The 19,190-nt window shown below is 40.1% G+C and overlaps 1 protein-coding gene across 39 annotated transcripts in view; it reads left to right on the top strand.

The window, feature by feature from the left end:
- Positions 1–1,656: 1,656 nt before the first annotated feature.
- Positions 1,657–19,190, top strand: part of EYA4 (EYA transcriptional coactivator and phosphatase 4) — a 147,998-nt gene continuing 130,464 nt past the window's right edge. For 28 of the 39 annotated variants that reach the window (XR_014944844.1, XR_014944842.1, XR_014944840.1 and 25 more), the window contains exon 1: positions 1,657–1,773. The gene's annotated coding sequence lies outside the window, so the exon portion shown is untranslated. Of the gene's footprint in view, positions 1,774–2,177; positions 3,142–4,591; positions 4,659–19,190 lie in introns of those variants that run through there. The other 11 variants (XR_014944841.1, XM_085543615.1, XM_085543607.1 and 8 more) reach the window with 6 other exon arrangements.

Below are 19,190 nucleotides of genomic sequence, written 5' to 3'. Positions count from 1 at the left end.
GAATCCAGACTTCAGAAAACCTTCATGGCCATGTTCAAGAGCCTCATCTCAGAATGGTGCTGTGTACAAAAGTCCTCTTGAAAGCAGCAGGCTGTTAGCACGTGCTCCTGCAGAAGGAGTCTGTTAGCAAGATGGGTGCTGGCACAAGCCACAGCCGGTGGCTCTGTCAATTGCAATTATTTTCTGCAAATCTGAGTTGCCAGTTGCTCTCTATGCTTTCAATTTCAAACCTCACTTCATTTTTCTGGCTTGTCCTACACTATGTCAATTTGAAGGTTGGCTTTTGGGGGCTTTTTTAGTTTAAATGTTTTTCTAGCTGTATTTGTGTAGGTCAAAGAGTTTTCCACGTCTGTTCTCTTTCTGAGTGGCGACTCTCCCAAGACAGCAAATACAGGGCTTTTATAGACTTGTTTTCATGGGGATTTAGTAATCTTAAGCCTGAAATTATTTAGGAAAAAGATGACCCTGTTAGTACAATTCACTGAATATAAATTATGAAATTCAAAGGCTGACGGCTTCAGTTCTGCATTGAATAGTATCACAGGATGCAAAAGTGAGCAAATGGAAGATAGATAGGAAAGAATCTTCAGGAATCTGTGATTTTTCTCCCTTTTCACGTGACTCACTGACTTCAGAAGCTTGTGACATTCAGTACTTCTGAAGATCAAGACACTTCTCTGAGTACAGCTGGTGTTCTCTCCAGATGTAGGGCCTAACTTTTCACTCTGCTTCTGAATTTTTTACTTAAGCCCTTGGAAGAACTGTTTTACGTGACAGACAGGGTGATGCAACTGATTGAAGAGGAGCCAGCCTATCTACCCAGTGAAATCCAGAAGAGGTAACACGTAGTTAATGGTAGGAGTGTGAAAAGTGACTTGGCAATTAGGGTTCTTCCTCCCCTTACCCACAGGAGGTAGCAGAGAGAGCCAAGCACATAAGCGTTCAGTTTTGAAGTGAAACAGGGCTATCTCTCCATCCTCACTAATCAGCTTGGGAGGAAGGAGGCAAATGCAACTGGCATAAGGGTACAAAATCAGGTCCTCCTCTGTATAGAGCTTGATTGGTCCCATAAACTACCAACCTTCCCCAAAATTCAGTACCGCTTTACAGGGGGGAGTTCATCCTAGAACAAACAAACGGGACCGTGTGAGACCTTTGGTGTCCGCAAGGCTCAGTGCTGAGGGCTGAGCACTCCTTCGCCTTCTGGCCATTTCCTCCCGTTGCTCCCACAGCAGCTTCCGCAGCTGCCCGGCGCGGTAAAGATGCGGGTCCGGCCGGGGGCAGCGGGGTGAGCAGGGCTCTGGGGCGGCTGTAGGGCCGTTGCGGGACAGAGCAGGCGTGCAGAGCAGCCCCGGGACAGCGCTGCCTCCCGGGCTGCTCGCCCCGCACCTCCCCGCTCCGGGCAGCGATCCTTTCGGGAGGGAGGGGGTTACCTTTCCTTAGCCTCGTCCCCCACCAGGGAAACTTTCTGTGTGCGAGGCAACTAGTGCGCTCGCTGAAGTGCGAAGGGTGTTTGGCTTCCCCCGTACCAGCCTCCTTCTCCTCCTCCTACGTCTGCCCCCCCCGCCCCGAGTCTCCCCTCCCGGTCTGCTCTGAGTTGCGCTTTATTTGTGTGTGGGGAGGGGGGGGTGGGGGGGGGAAACTTGTAGAGGGGATGTCCTGGTTTTGCCAGAGGAACGGTGCAAAAAGGGAAACTCGGCTCGGAGAAGGGACGAGAATAAATAAATAAGGAACGACCATAAAATCAAGGTAGCGGCGTATCCCGGCGGCGAGGTGAGTTTCTCTCTTCCCTCCCGCGTCCCCAGTAGAGGTGGAGGAGAGCGGTTCCCCGCCGCCTGTGCGTGTGGCCGTGTGGGTGTGCAGGGCTATTTAGCGTCGTTTTCTTGTTTGTCCTATGACAAAGAAATATATTGCTGTGAACCAAACTTGATGGGAAGGGCAGGCGGTGCCGTCCGCACGGGTCAGGGTCGGGTGCTCACCACGGCACCACTCGAGTTTATTTGAAAAAATTCGCTCCCGGGGCTTTTTGCTGCGCTGTGTGTCTCTACCCAGGTGACAGCCCGTCCCGCTCCGTCTTCACTCCTTTTCGATCAACTGCTTCGGCCGGGCCAAGATGGGGCCGGGCGCCGGCTGCCCCGCATTGTTCCCGGCGTGCGCCTCCCGCCCGCCCCCGCCGCGGCGGAAAGCGGGGGCGCGGGGGCACCCGGCAGCGCTCAGGGGTGCTGCCGGCTCCGGGCCGAGGGAGGACTGCCGGGCGGGACGCAGCTCTCGGCAGGACCGTCAGCCGCCGCCTGGAAAGCCGTGTTCCAAGGCGAGCGCTGCCCGGCGGGGCGCTCCGCAGCTCTCCGGCCCGTAGCCCTGGTGTCCGAGGGGAGTCGGGCAGCGGCTGCCTTCTAGTTTTACTCCTTGCCGTTTCTTCTCCCCGAGGGATCCCTCCCTTCCCCATCTCCCGGTTTGTTTTTCTTGCGGCTTTCAGGCAGACAAAACGGAGTTTTAGGGCTCCCCCATTTCCCCTGTTCTCTTCAGCCCGGCGCGGGGTCCCGTCACGGGGCCCCATGTTTTGGTCTGAAAGCGGTTCCACGTGGGGAAGCGTCCGAGCGCGTGTGTGCACTTGATCCGCTCCGAGGTAACAGGATTCTCCTCGCCCAAACCCAGCGGGCTGCCGGCCATCAGTTCTCCACCCCGGCTGTCACCGCGGCGGGGAGCAGCCCGCACCCACCCCGGGTTGCGCCCGCGGCGATTTCCCCCCGAAAAGCGAGCGAGTCCCTCGGCAGCGCCTCTGCCAATCAGCCTTTGGCATCTAAAGTTTCATCTGCGTTCGCGAAACGGCTGCTGAGAGCCAGGGAGGTGAGCGGCTGCTGCCCTCCCGTTCTCCCGCGACAGGGCTAAGCGCAGCGCCCGGAGGTACGGCGGTGTCAGGCGGTGTGACATGCCCGGCGGCTGCACCCACCCGAGAGGCGCCGTACCGACCCGGGAGCGCGTCGGCTGATCCGGAGTGCGGCATGAAATCGTAACAGTAAGGAACCCGGACTTTCGGTGCTCTGAGGGTTTGTTTACGCGTGTGGGACAGCAGAAAGGCACTGCGAAGACCACAAAGTGTGTCCGAGATAAACTGATCAGCTGTGCAGGGGCGCGTACAAAGTAAGCATCTTCTCTGTACGTGGAGTAAATATCACGTTGGGTCTGGCCTCAGTATTTGTTATTTGAAGAGAGTGCTTTGCGTTAAAGCTGTGGTTATATCACTGTTTTATTTACTTAACACCCAAAAAAGGGTTTTCCTAAAATTACTGCCGCTTTGACTCTTCTGCTGGTGTTACTCAGAACGCAGCCGAGTAAGAAATGTTTGCATACTTACAAAATGTATCGTACTGTGAGTAAGGGGAGACACAGACTGACATTTCTCTCTCGTCTCCCTGTCTGTTTTGACGCCTGACATTAGCTGGCCTCCACCTGAACCGGGTCTCCCTGTTTTCTTTCGAAAATTTTGTTATTTATGTTACCAAATGGTCTTCAGTCCAGTTTAATAAAACTAACGGAGCCTCAGGTTGACCAACCCTTCACGTGCCCTTGTTCAGATAATGCATATACAGTTATAAATAGTTATGTGTATGTAGTCGCGTTGCTAAAAAACGTAGTTGAAGGTTACTCCTTTCAGGATTTGTGTGCTTTAATGGCTTCGCAACCCTGTGCAATAGAAATTGATTCTACCTCATGGATATCGCCAACGCATTAGATGAATTCTAAACAAGGAATTTAATAGGTAGTAAACTGGTGGGTTCCCAGTTAATTCCAGTTCCCAGTTAAAATGTTTCAAACGAGGCAACTAGAAATAGGGCTATAGATAGTATCCTGTTGCATATTTTTAGCCTCTGATGCAAGCTTTGAGAGCTACCGTTTAAACTTTATGTGACTTTCATATATCGTGTTCTACTTTTTAGCGCTAGAATCAACCAATGTTAAGCATTGGAATTTGGTATGGGAAAAGTACCTGGCTCCTTGGTGAGCTGCTGGTGGTGCACAATGTTCAGTACAAGGGCTAAAATGCAAGCTACTTTTACCTCTGTGAAATGTGAAAGCTAATTCAGAAAGAAGAGAAAAATTCCTGGAGTTTCTGTCAAACGCTGTAGGACGCAACTATTAACTTTTTATGTGTTATCTTTTTCTTTCTTGAAAGTAAGGGTTTTATGAACTCGAGGTAGAACAGGTCTCCCTTTTTACAAGGAGAGTTTATTCAGCATACTTCTATATTGCAGCTGCTGATCATATTTCATAGAGCTGTTAAAGCACTTAAAACCTAAAATTAGGTACTGTCTGGTAGTAAATATTTCAAATCGCTCCTTGACGAAATAAATAAAGTGGGCTTTAAAAATAAGGACATTTTGAAATTTATCGTCGAACAAAAGTAATCTTGCTTCACTTTTATTCGGAATCATACTACTATAATCCAAATCACTGTTCTCCACAGTGTGTGTCTTTTATTCCCCCCCTCATCTCCTACACTCTTACGGTAATTTTATACCAACTTCATTTGATATCATAGCATGGTACTTTGTTCAAATGATGTTTACTGCAGTGATGCTTATATTAACAGGTATTGGATTAACTTCAAGCATACCTGTGCTTCCTGTGAGTATCTGTATGATGCCAGGAGCTGAAAAGTAAGTTCCAGTGTTTCCTGGTGCAAGTGTTGCTTTCAGTTGCAGAAGCTGTACACTTACTTCTTTTCCTAGACTCAAGATGAATTAATTTATAGGTTAATATTTATTTTTTTTCTCATTTGTTTTGCTTTTTATTATTACTACTACTATTGTTATTATTATTATTTTATTAGTCATTTTCTATTTATCTCTCGGTTCAATATGGGAATACGTCAGGATTTACAAGAAGCCTGCAAGCTGAGAGGCATCAGGCAAACAGACATCTGTCAGTTTATCATGTCTTTTTTATAATGCTTTGTAAGAGTTCAGCACTAAACCAGGTCTGGTAGCAGAAATTTTGGCTGCCTGAAGTACTGCTTTATTTTTGAGAACCCAATGTTAACATTATCATCTAACATATATAGATATATGTTATAAATCTCCTTGCCATTTTTTCCTGACAAAAGCCGTTTTCGTGTTGTGCAAGTAGAAGAAAATTTTTGGTATTTATTCCTCAGTTCAGAGGTTTACAAATAAACTTTAAGCATGTGGCATTAAATTAATATGTGATGTTTTCCATTTTTAGCCTTAAATATTCTGTAAATCTGTGTCCAACTTAACCTTTTCTGTCATTGAAAAGCGCTAATTGATCTTGCTGGCCCTGACATAATAGTATAGTTTGATATTTGAAACCTTTCAGCTTTGGCATGGCCCTTTAATCACCCCTGAGATTTCAGGGCATAGTTCTGCTGAAGGCATAAACTGCTCCTCTTTTTAAAAGTAAATAAAAATGGTTATTAAAAATAATTTATCTTTCTTTTAAAGTCAGTAGATTTTTTAACTGTCGAAGCCTCGCACGCTACAATATACATCAGATACTTTCCATTTTACTTGCACGTATTAGATGATGTTTTAGATGTTGCTGTACAGAAATTAGATTTTTTTAATCAAATAATTTTTTGGCTGAGTCCACCTGTGTGGACCATTCTGTGTTGCGCTGTTACCAAATCCATCGTGAAGTCAGAAGTGCTTAAAGGAACTTGGATGCACTTTGCAGTGCAACAGCTCAGATACAGAGGGTGCTTATCTGTCAAGTCGAGAATAAAATCTATTTGAAAAGGCAATAAAACTTACAGTTTTAGTCCACATTGTAGGCTGTAATGCTGCCAGCAAGATTCCTTTTGGGATGCTTGCGTTACAGGACCCTGGTGAAAATATTTTAAAGCGGTTTCTTCTTGTCTCTGAGCCTGAGAAATGTGGCAGAAAGGTGGCCTACCTTTTGTTTTAATGCTGAACAGCAAAATTACTTTGATGATTGATTTTCCTCTATCAGAATGCATCACTGGGCAGTCTCACTCACAGGGCTGCCTGTATGCTGGGCATCAGATTTTCAAACAAAATGTCAAAAGCTAATGGCTCTTTGAGGAATACTGGTGTTTAAGCATTTTATTTTCAATTTGTTTAGAATTTCTTCATGATAAGGTAAGATTGTCATGTGAAGTGATTACCTTCAGAACTTTCTGTGACCCATATGCCACTAAGACTTGTATATGCGTTGTCTTAAGCTGTTGGGCTCAGGTACCAGACGCTACATTTTTAATACATTACCATGAATTTGAAAAGCTGGATTTTTGAGGTTTTGTGTGCCTAGATTCTTATGAGGCTCTGTGTCCCTTTCCTAGAATAAAACAAATCACTGGCGATTTTCCCTTAGCAGCTATCCACAGAAGTACAGGACAATGAGTAACATGTGTAGCATTGTTTAATTGCGTGTAATTTAAGTGCTGTCTCTGAAGACCAGTCAGCCTGGGCTGAGTGAGTACTATGTCTCCGCTCTGGGGTTGTCTCTCATTGTGCCTGGACTGTACAATTTGAATGATCTGGAGCAGCAAACTGCAAAAAGACCTCCTGAGGCAACCTGCAGGACATTCACTTACAGGAGACTAACTCTCCAATAGGCGATAAATTTTTACTTACTTATTTAAGTTAATACATACTAGGTTTTTGGGCAACATTAAAATTTACTACTATTGTGATATAACCTAGTATAAGTTAACATTTTCAGCAGTGTAGAGAAATAATTCTTTTATTTTATTTTTTAATCTGATACATGCAGCAAGTAAGTATTCTGCTCTTGACACGTATATAATTAAACCACAAAAACCCACATTAAAATACCACGGAGGTTCTGATTTAGCCCACAAAAGTAAAAGAAACACAGAGCTGAGTTTGCAACTTTTCAAATAATTCTCCTCTATGACTGTATGTATATAGCTATTGAAATCAATGCTGGTGCATGATGTAATTGGAAACTTAGCTTGATGTTTTGTGCCAGATCTTTTGCTGTTGCAAATTGGAGTAGGAATGTTGAAATTACTGGAGCGGTCTCACGTTATGCCAGATGAGTATCGAGTCCGCTATTCTTAGAGCAGCCTGTTATTTTTTTCAGGTATTGTAGTATCCTTTGTGCGCATGAGATCAAAAGTGCGGAGGAGTAATCCTTCAATACAAAGCAGAGGAGGGCAAAGTAAAAATGTCAAAATCATACGTTCATGTTTTCTTCCTTTGTAAGACATTTTCACACTCCTGTACTAGAATATATATTTTTATTATAACATTTTATAACATTTTATAAATGACCTCAGTTATAGCTTTTATATTAATTGTATTCCTGAAAATGATTCTGTTAGAAATATTGTCAGTTGATTGCATACTTTAATTCCTTTTAGGCAACTTTGCTGCTTGTGGAAGTGAACAGCCAGGTTGTGTTTACTCAGGGACATTTAATGAATGCTAAGTCTATTCAACTAGAGGTGTGAAGTCAGTTTAACATGTTAAATTCCACCTGGACGGTCCTTTTTATTTACTGCAGTGTATTCCCAGAGAACTACAGAAAATGAATGTCACCATACTCCCACGTGAGAATGCCGAAATAAGACTTGGTATGCTTCAGCCTATATATACTGACATCACGCTGTATGTGAGGTCTTTCTTCCAAGTCTCCTGAGTGTCCCAGAGCAGACATGGTTTCACAAAAACAGGCATGGCTCAGACAGATTATGCATGTTTCCCCTGCCAAGTTCTAGCAATGCAGCTCAGACACAGCCTAATATTCCTGTTCTGGTCTTCTTAATGTTGAGAGTTAGGGAGCTGGAAAGTAACAGGGCTGAACAGTACAAAGGTTTTACAAACAGAGTAATGATATTCTGGGAAAGAGTCTCCAAAATAAAATTTTCAGGTTACCCCGAGGCAAGATTTGGAACTGTGGTAGGTTTCCAAATTGGAAAGATCAAAATACTTTTCCATTGAGCCTCCTATTTCTATGTTTTTATTTTTCTTTTTTTTTTTTTCTTTTTCTTTTTTCTCTTCACTTCTTTGTTTTCCTTTTTTTTTTTTTTTTTTTTTTTTTTTTTTTCCTTTCCTAATCCAGATAGAATATATATGATAAAAGGATCTGCTGTAACCCTCACATTAGTTTGGTTCAGATGATTGCCCCTCCTGAGAAGCAATTTTTGTATTCAAAAAATCATCTGAATGCTGATCTCACCATGCAGAAGTTTTGCTGGGAGTCAACCGCAATGAGAGAAATAGCATCTTTCAGCTTAAGCAGCAACTGTGTATTTCCTAGACATTTCTGGTAGCCATTTAGATATGACTGGAATTATTTTCCAACTCTCTGATTAAACTATATTATCTCGGAGGGCTAGCTGAGTAGTCAGCAGATTTTTGGCTTGAGACAGAAATGAAATAGAAGTTTAATCCTGGATAGTTGTTATGAAACTACCCTGCTTCCTGGAGTCTTAGATCAACATTCAGGGAGTCCTTGGTTTGAGTTGTAGCTCAAGTGATGCTGTCAAATCAGGGATTAGCCTCCAGTAGACAGACTGGAGGATCTGTAAGAAGAGGAGTATCTTTGCTCTGTTCTCACAGTGTCATTTCTTTAGGGGTCTTGTTGGGGGCAAGCAACATGTGACTAGTTCATGCATGCGGCTGACCATACCTGAAGTTTCTATGTCTCTCTGTTTTCTATGGCAGAGCATGAAAGAGTGTGATGCTGTCGTTTCTCACTTGGTGGCAATGCTTCTTAAGCAGTCCTTACCTCTCCTCTGCTGGCCACTTGTTTGAGCTGGATCTGCTTTTCGCTGTGGTTCACAAACAGCTGTGCTGGCATGATGCAAAGGTCGGAATGAGTGGCAGCAGCCGTGCTGCTGAAACTGGCACTGGTGCTGCAGAAATACTTGTGGAACCACAGCCTTGGTTACCTAATCTGCCACCTCTATTAACTGAAGCATGGGGTCAAATCTGTGAAATAGGTGGAATTTTTTGGAATGAAAACTTTGCCTACAAAAACGATCTCTTGATACTTAAAAGTTGGTGTGAACGTGTTTTTTAACTAAAGCTAAAGTTGTTACAAATAATTTGCAGATATACACGTGATGAGGAATGTTATGGCACCTCTGGAGAGGACAGCTGTGATGTTCTCAGAGGAAGGCTGGAGGTTGGATTTGAAACCAAAGTTTATAAACTTTCCAGATCTGAACACCACTGTCTGAAAGCCTCATGAGGAAGAGGCAGAGTGTAACTGCGCTAGCAGGAGAATGTCATCTCCATAGCCCATAGTGCTCATGACTGGCTGCATTCTTTTATTGCTACTCCTGTGGAAAGATGTTGGATAATTTCTAAAAAGTACCCATTACTTAGCTGTCACTCTAGACAAGTGCTTAAGTTATGGCAATGACTTTTTGTTAGTCTCCACTGTCACAGATTATCATCTTACATGCTCTCACATTCCAAACGCCTTTTGTATGTTGCTCACATATAACACAGAAATACATATGGCGTACCACGTCATGAAAACTTGATCATGCCAAAATTAATTTTGATGTGAGTACAAGTTTGATTTCTAGAGGTAAGACTAGTGTGTAAAACAGTTTTGGACTTGACATGGCTTTTTGCTTAGTAACCTGGAGGATACAAAACTGACTTGACATAAATGAAATGGTTTTAAAAGCAAATTAAATCATAGATTCAAAAATACATACTTGCTAATGAATATTGAAAGAGTACAGTATTATTGAGAGTCCTTCAGGGGTTAGTCATTAAATCCAAGCCTCCTTAGTGTTTTAGCAGTGATGCAAAGCCCAATGAGATCTACAAAAAGTAGACTGCTACTTTTATTGGATTGTTTGCTGACCTAAGTAAAGAGAGAACTTCTTAAAGACTTTGTCATTAGACTGTAATAGCTACAGTACTGCTACTATAAAGATTGGGAAAAGAGTAAGCAACAAAGAGAACAGATTGCTGATACAGAGTCATCTGGCTCCTTTGGTAAACTGAGGACAGGTAGACAGTTTGTGCTTCAATACAAGCCAGCAGTTTATTTAAAGAAACAACCACAGCCACAGCAAATGATCAGGGTAGCAACCTAGCCAAAAAAGGAACAGTAATTGTTTAAACAAATGATTAAACAGAGGAAGAGGAATGGTGTCACCTTCATAACTAGTAGAACTAGCAGTTACTTCTGGAGAGATGTATACATTTCTGTCTTTAGAATGACTGAGAAAGTACTAGACGTAACACGACAGGAGTAATTAAACTATTGAAAAGTGTGTCTTCTAGACAACGACCATAGTTTGATCACAGCTAATAAATATCCAGGTAGGGAAAAGGCAAAGAAACCATTGTCAAAGTCCTTGGTATGACTAAATTATGAGAAAACCTATTTATCACTATTACTTTGTGTTGTACACCTAGTGCTGGCTCTCAGTGAAAGAATCTTCCCTGTGGGATGTCAAGCTGTTCAAAGTACTTGATGACATTTATGTTCTGTATGAGGACTGCTGATAGTTCTTGAATCAAAATGAGAGCAAATAGTTCTTAGAAGAGTTGGTAGCATAAAAAGTGGAGACTACGCAGCACCTTTAATATTAGTGCTTTTCTTTATGGGGTACAAAGGTGGAATACAAGAGTTTGTCTTTTCTTTATTCATTTGAATGTTTCAGTTTAACTTGATGGGCTTAGTGTTATTGTTGAGTTTGGATGAGCAGTAATTATCCTCACCTTGGGCAGAAAATCACCCGAGATACGTTTGGGAGTAGTCAGGTGGATGGGCAGGCTGCTCACTCAGCCAGGTGTTTTGAGGAAGCTTAGCTATTGTTTGGTCTTCTTCAATAACTAGCATCATGTACTCATTGAAGCATATAACTGCTTAATATGGAATTAAAGCCACTTTAAAAACAAGGTGAACATGAGGATTCTTGTAGTATGCTGTCACAGCTTTCATTTTAATATGTAATTGGATTCAGTGGGTTAATTTTGGAGGATGTGCTTCTCTTGAGATTGTCGCAAATTCTGAAATGATAAATTTGTTTTTTGTTTTAGAAATCATCTTTTTACCTTATGCTGCTTTTATGTCATAAGGAGATTTATTTATGTATTGATTTTTTTATTTATTTTAATGTCTGAGGTAAATTAAGGGAGAGGAAATCCTTCACAATTAGTGTTTTCAAGTTAATAGTGTCTCTTTAAATATTCTGGCTGATCAAACATAGCTTTTTCTTCTTTCTGTTTTCAGTGGCTTGTTTATAAAGAACTAAAATGTTTTCTTTGGTTTGTTTTCAGCTACTTTATTCAAAAACAAGAGGCAAAATCTCAGAAATTAACCTAACTATGTCCTGTGCTAAATGGTTAAATCCTTCCTTAATAAAATTCCTGGTTGTTCAAGACAGTGAAATGGAAATGAAGAGCTGGTATGGGGAAAAAATACACTTTTAATTAAATTTTTAAGAGTGGTATCTTTGCATTAGGTTCCCCCCCTCTGAATTGTTTTTCTTTTTGGTTTAGTTCATGTGGCTTTGATTAATGACAAGTTTGAAAACACTATGTGCAGTGTTTTTTGCAAATCCATTTGCCTTTATTTTAATGGGAACACAATGAGATTCTCGATCATATTTGTTTACAAATTGAGTCCAGAAGCAGTCTTCACATTTGTTTTATTTATTTCAAGCTGGAGTAACCTCTGATCAATTAATCTGGAATGAGTCAGAAGAGGTCTGGGTAGCTGTGTGCTTTATCTAACTGTGAGCGAAGAGGTCTTCCTCAGCTGGGAAGCCCCCAAGCATCAGGGAGGTTCATAGGTCTGTTTTCAATCTTGCCAATTTCATAGTATACCATGCAGTGTTAGGATAAGAGAGGAATGACTGAGTTTATAATTCTGCACTCTGAAGTTTTGAATGCTAGACCTTGGTATTTGTTGCACAGGTGTGGGGTGGGAGAAGAAGAGCGAAAGAGTTTATTCTAAGCCCTATTTGGGTACCTGTAAAATTGGTGAATCATAGAATAGAATGGTTTGGATTGGACTGGACCTTTAAGAACATCTAGTTCCTTCTCCTCTGCTATGAGCCGGGACACCTCTCTCTAGACCAGATTGCTTGAAGTCCTATCCAGCCTGGACTTGAATGCTTCCAGGGAAAGGTCATCCACAGCCTTGCTGGGGAACCTGTTCCAGTGTCTCACCACCCCTGCAGTAAAAAATTTCTTCCTACTACCTAGTCTAATTCTACTCTCTTCCACTTTAAAACCATTTCCCCTTGTCCTGTTGTTGCACAGCCTTATAAAAAGTCCCTCCCCAGATTTCCATTAGGCCATCTTCAGGTACTGGAAGGCCACTATAAGGTCCCCCCAGAGCGTTCTCTTCTCCAGGCTGAAAAGCCCCAACTCTCTCAGCCTATCCTCATAGGAGAGGTCCTCCAGCCCACTGATCATCTCTGTGGTTGTTCTCTGGACCTGCTTCAGGAAGTTAATGTCCTTGTTGTCTTGGGGACTCCAGAAATGGGTGCAGTACTCCAGGTTGGTTTTCAAAGGGGCAGAGTAGAAGGACAGTGTTGAAGTGTTTACTTTTTTGTTTTTGTTTTTCCACTTGTTTTGTTGTATGATAATGATGGGACAGAGAACCAATCTGTCATCACAGACCTTTATTAACATAACTGATGGAGATACTTCTTTGTCTTTATTGCTGTTTTTCACCTTGAGGCCTGCTTTTAATGGTTCACAATTGTGTTTTAGTACTGTGATTTGCTTCCTAGTTAGAAATAACAGAGTGGGGAAATCAGCTTAATTTTTTCTTGAATAAAATGTCCACAATAACAGCAAAAGCAATACTATCCTTCAGGAAACTCAGTCTGAGGAAGCAAACGGCACTGAATGGATGTTGTGAACCAAATACAAGAGTTCACCAAAGATTATGCAAAATTCACAGGACTGTGTGTGATAAATACATGCTCACTGGCATGAAAGGCAATCATTTGACTCAAATTTTGAGAGGTTTTCAGTGTATCACAGCTTGATGGCATGAATCATATCTGTTTCAATTACTGCACTTGATATCTGGCATGAATCCACATGCTCAGAAAGTGATATGGAAATAGCATACTATGTTCCAGTTAGAGCTGTGTAATTTTTAAAGAGAGGGAGGAGGTAAACAGAAAGTAATTGAGGATAGAGCCATAAACACCTAATTGGTGTCAAAGCATCCTAACCAGCTCTTAATAACTGTGAAAACTCAGTGGGGTAATTCTGCCGCGTCAAGATATGGAAATGTCTGAGTTGTGTTACCAGGACAAAACACCTTTTATTTTTCTGGGTAGCAAGAAGATCCTTGATCTCCTAAGAACGTAAGCCTTGGGTATATCAGCCTCTTCATTTTAGAAACCAGGATTTTATTTTTACTTCCTAGCTTTGTTTTTGTACTACTAATATCTGACATTGAACCCTGAAACTTATTCACTTTGGATGTAGGGTTTCTGTATACATTAGAATATATATAATACTCCAAGTTTGGATACATGCATGGTCTTCTGCCAATTCATGCCAGGTAGCATGGAAGAATGAGGGCAGTGAGAAGGTCCTGAGCTGTTCCAGCTTGGCTCTCTTCATCTAGCTGATATGCTGGCATCCCTGCATTTGAGTCTGAGGTGAGTTAGCCTCATCACAGGGAAAATGGCCAGGCTCACTGTGTGCTCCTTGGTAGGTCACGTAGAGCCCTCCCATGTCTCCTTTGTGCAGCCCTACTCAGAGCCAAATGGAGTTGCATGAGTTGTTGTGTGAATTCCAGGAGTAATTTCAAGAACTTGAAATGAAGAATAATGACACATCTTCCCTATTTAAACAGTCCACCTGCAAACACAAATTGCTGCAGGCCCAGAAGCCCAGAGAAGTAGGTTTGCCTCCACCAGGGGCCTCTGGGCATACCCAGAACTAAAATAAGCTATGGCCTGGGCATATTGGGTATAGCCATCCAGACTCTGTTGGCCAGGGCCTTTGTGAGATGGGAGGGAGCTCAGGTCTCTGGAGATCACTCGTAGATGGAGATGTGTGTCTTGAGCATGCTACAGAAGGTTCTGTAAAGTTCTGAAACTTCTCCAAGGGTAAAATACTCATCCTCAGCAAATTAATAATTGTCTGAAACTGCATGGATTCAAAGAAGGCCTTATCCTATTGAGATGAAAGCCTTAGAAAAAAATAGTGTTAGAAAAAGAGGGATAGAAAGTTGGACTTTTCTTACATCTCTTAATTACCCAGATTGTGAAGAAAGGCTTGTATCTGTAACACACTGCCAGCTTTCCAGGAGGCTCATTTCACCCACCTCATTTTCAGGAGGTGGATACCAGTTACCTCAGCCAACCCTAGATAAGCTTGTGAGATCTTCAGGCTGCTTCTACCTCCTGCAGGTACCCTTCTGATTAAAAGGAAAGTAGAAATTAACATGTGAGAGCTAAGATGTATATGTGTGTGTATATAAATATTCTGACTACTACATGTATTTCTCTCTACCTGCTGGTTTTCTTCAGGAAAGCAGTAGATGTCTAGATCCTACTGCCAGGATTGCTTTGCTTGCCTTTTTAGTTGTTTATTACAATTATATCTAAAATCTGTTAGTCATTTTCTTTCCCTTGAAGTTAGATATAAATGATAATTTTGCTTACTGTTCTTATTTTTTTCCACCGAAGGGTAGTTTTAATTAGGGTTGACATTCCTTTCAAGATGATACAGCATTTGCATAAGAGAAAAGACATCAGCCTGAAAAAGTTACGAAACAAACAAACAAAAAACAACAAGGCAGACAAACCCACAGTTAAGCATGGGAAATATATCAACTAAAATCTTTCCAGAAATTATGTTAAGAGCTGAAATTTCATTTTCCCCTACAACATAAGAAGGATATATTTTTTTTTCTACCAAAACAAGAACAGACAATGATCTCCAGTGTCTAGAAAACCTAAATGTTATAATTTCATTTACTTTAAATATGTTAAATTAGATGTTTAAATGTTTTTTTCTTATTTGCTTGTCTGCTTGCAATGAGTTTTGAAAGCTAGTGTACAAAACACATCATTGTTATTTCTCATTTGGAGCATGGTTCTTTCCTCTTTTCCAAAAGTGATACTAACAGAGGCTGAGAGAGCAGAATGTTTTTACTGTACAAAATGTTTTTTTACTATAGCTTTATGCTAATTTAATAATGTAATCAGGTTTTGATTTCCTTTCTTTTTAGAGTATTTTGGTTTTATTTTATCTTTTGCATAGCAGAGTACAGGTGATATACATGCAGACAGCTAGGTGTAAGAATGCTTTTCAAGTAGAAATTGCTTCAGTATTAGACAGTGCTTGTTTTTGTTTGTATCCTCTTTCCAGTTCCTTCCAATAAATAAGCTTATTCATAGGAATAAACAATTATGAAGTTATCTAATTCAGATCACAGTACACATGTACTTCAATCTCTTGCACTAATTTTGGAGTGTCTAATTACTTTCTTGACTTCCTTGCATAACTTTTTGTAGCACCTTATATTTAGAAATGAACCTCCTCAGATACTTTGTAGGAAGGATGTGGAACCCAAACAGAGTCTCGCCTAATGCTGGATGAGCTCAGTCCTGTTAGGCTGTGTTTGTTTATTCAAACAATGACGCTTTACTGTACATTTGCTGCATATCTTCAGTTGTGGTAATAAGCACTGGGTACTTTGGCTATCACAAGTTTATGAAATTGAGTACAAGAAAATGAGAAAATATTCTGTTTGTGACCACTTGTCTGTTAACATTTTGTGTTCTTCATCAGTGTGTGGATGCCACAGAAAGAGTTCTTCTTTGTGGCTAGGAAGTAATTGTTAACTACAGCGGTGTCTTTTCTGCTTATTGTCTATCATTGACACAGTTTATAATGTAAAAATTATATAGTAAAATTGACTAGGATAGTGCAGGTCCTGTACAATACAACCACAACATCCCTGAAATATAACCAGAATAGAAAGTGTTCTACAATTGAAGAAAAATGAAAATAATCTATCTGTATTCCCGATGTGGGATTATTATTTGAAAAAATATTGCCATGGTAGAAACTAAGGACCATTTTTATTTAGTTATTTCATTTAGAGAGAGCAATTTCAAATGAAGCAAAAACTTCTCTAGGTTTGTGGATTAAGGTGAAAGGGAAGAAACATCTTGATGGTAAAGCTTCTCTTCCAGACAAAGGACTTTTGTTGGAAAGCCATTTCTCCATTTAGCTAAGTGGAGGGCCTAAAGCAAGTTCTGAGATACTCTTGGGAAATGCCATGTTCTTTAAAGCTGTACTGACTTTGTTGTTGCTTGTTTGTTTGTTTTGCTAGTGAGTTCCCAAGATTTGCATTCTGTTTTGAGCTTGGGAAAGTTGCAAATCTTGATTTTATTTTTCCACATCTTGCATGAAACAAAATTACCTCAGTCAATTGCTTATTTGCTACAATTTCATTTTCTTGTAGAATAAAAGCATGAAGAAATTCTTCAAGAAGGAAGGAGAATGTGTCCTTGCTATCTTGCATTTTCAGTTATTTATAAATCTGTATGCAGGAGATCCTCAAGGAGTTCTTGATTTTATTTTTATTTTTTTCTATTTTATTTATTTATTTATTTTTTACTTGTGGGTGTATCTCCAGGAAGAAACACATGTTTCTCCTCATGATCAAGTCCTGGAAGTTGCAGTTTAAATTTGATGAAGTGTTTTATTCCCCCAGATAAAAATAAATAAATAAAAAATTATATTTAAATGCATTTGTTGATGAGGAAAGTCAGGAATCCTCCTAATTAAGACATTTCTTAGAAAGGTAAAATTTTTATCTGAGAGCATAAAACACTTCATCAGTTTTAAAGCCACATCTGCAAGGACTGGATCAAGAGCAGAAACAGACATTTTTCTTCATTCTGGCTTGTCTGTGAATTTAAGACTTTTAACAACAGTTTAAAAATAGTTAAAAACAGTTAGAAACACTTGCAGTATAAAAGGGATAAGAATGCCCTCCCTCCCTCTGTTTTTAATCTGGTTCTCTTGATGGGATAAACTACAAGGTTGGATTGGTAACTGGATTATTGCCTCATAAAACAGCACGAGGTTACTATTATCCTTTAATTTTATATCTTTATTAGGGAGTAATGTTGGTCTTATTTAAATCACTGACTTCTCTAATGGTTTTTCTCCTCTTTTAGAAATTTATTAAACTAAATCCTAAAGGATTTGGTCTAAGAGCAATTGGAATAACTGCCATTATAAAAATCATTGTGTTAGCAGTTGGTTATAATCAGCAGCCTTAGCTGGGCTCAAAATTTAGTAGGATTTAGCTGTTGATATCCTGGTTCATTAGGTAGAATGCTGATAAAGCTATAAATCTGAATTTTATTTAAAACAATCTTAATTTCATGTGATACAGTATTTGAATTTTGAGGCAGTGTGAGAATGAACAACAGCACCTTAAAATCTATTATAATGTTATGTGTTTGTGGAAATTATATTTAGTACATAGTATATTTACAAAAAGATTAAAATAAGTTTGTCTTGCAATATTGGGACTCAGTATATGCATTGTAGGTGAGACACAGGTAGTTCTTAATAGTAGAATTCTTTTTGGACCTAAAATCATCTAAGCTGTTGACGATAATCTTGATATTTTAAGAAGGGTGACATGCATCCATTGATTTCAGTGTAATTTGGTTAAGATCATGATTAACATGGAAAGACATCAGTGTTTCTGTTTGTTATGGTAGGTTCCTGTAGTTGACTTTAATACAGAAAATGAGACATTTATCACTTTCTGTGACCAGATTTGGAGCATTTACTGTTTGAATGTGAGCCCAATAGTGACTGCAGTCAGTAGACTTCAAAAATGCTGATTTTGTTCTGAATGTTTTATTTTACTGTTGAGTGCTTCACCAGTTTTTCATAGGCAATCTTACTAATGCACACATTTCAAACTCCTAATTAAATTAAAACAGACTTTAAGTTCTATGCCAAATATTTCAGGATCATTTGTGAAAATTCACCTTTGTGTTTGGAATTGCCTTCTTTGGCAGGGGTGGATGAGTAATGGCCTGCTACAGGAAATCCCATGTAGAACTGCTTTCTTTCAAAATATCCATTGTTCTCAGTAGCCTCCTGTCTTAAATTTGCCTATAATTGAGTGTTTTAAAGAAAGCTTTTAGTTCCACTTCTGTTTCAGCTAGACAAAGATTGCAGAAAAATTTTATACATTCAAGACTGTTGGTTCTGTGTGGATCAGGAACTGTGGAAGGTGGTTGCTGTTGTGCTGGAGGTATCCCAGGAAAAGACATACATGTCTTGAATCCCTTTCAAATTAAGAGATTTCCTCCATCTTGAAAGACAAAATTCTTTACAGTTTTCTCTTAAGGTTGAATGTGTACCACAGGATTGCTTGCAGTTATCTTTTTCCTTTTGCAAGTAAACAGCAAAATTAATGATGTGCTAGTTAAGCGCTTTCTGAAACTTAAAGGGAAGGAAAAGAAGAAAGTGCAATCCAGCAATGGGGTCATGGGGAGACTGGGAAAAAAAAAAAAAAAAAAAAAAAAGAAAAAAAAAAGAAAAAGAAAAAGAAAGTAGATTGTGTATGTTCTAGGAAATATCCAGTGCAAAGCACAACAAAATTTGTGGAGTTAATGTTTTGAAGGGTAGATGGAGAAATAGAAGTGGCGCTTTAAGCCAAGTTGTTCCTAGGTGAATACAGGGAGGTGCATGGGGAGATGAGTGGAATGGTCTGCAGCTCCAATGCATGCGAACAGCTCTAAACAGCTCAGATAAGTAATAATGGTATTCATCCAGGTTGAAGATGGCATAAGTTTCAAGTGCCTAGTGGTCAAAATTTTAAACCAAAATGATTCCATGTTTATTTTGGGGTACCTCATTGATAAGCAAATTCAAGTAATGCTAGATTGTTTGGGCTACTTAATTTATGCATTTGCTTACGTTAATATATTTTGTTCTCTTTTGAATCTCATAGTAGGTTTGATTTATAATTTTATGATTACTGATATATACTATATCTGTGGAACTTGCTTTGTTTTAAATTGTGCAAATTACATGTTGCTCTGAAGTGTTTTTTGTTTTTGTTTTTTTTTCCTGAGAATGGAGGCTGAAATATAATTGTGTGTGTTTGACCTCCTCAGAACCTACTTAGAGGTATCCTATGTGTTAGTGCATTTGGAGGATAAAGGGACCCAAGAGATTAGGCTGTCA

This window comes from Coturnix japonica, chromosome 3, assembly GCF_054131305.1.
Source record: "Coturnix japonica strain WE chromosome 3, WE-NBRP24, whole genome shotgun sequence".
In the NCBI taxonomy this organism is placed as follows: Eukaryota; Metazoa; Chordata; class Aves; order Galliformes; family Phasianidae; genus Coturnix; species Coturnix japonica.
Note: the sequence above shows the minus strand (reverse complement) of the source record. Positions and strands in the feature narration are given on the sequence as shown.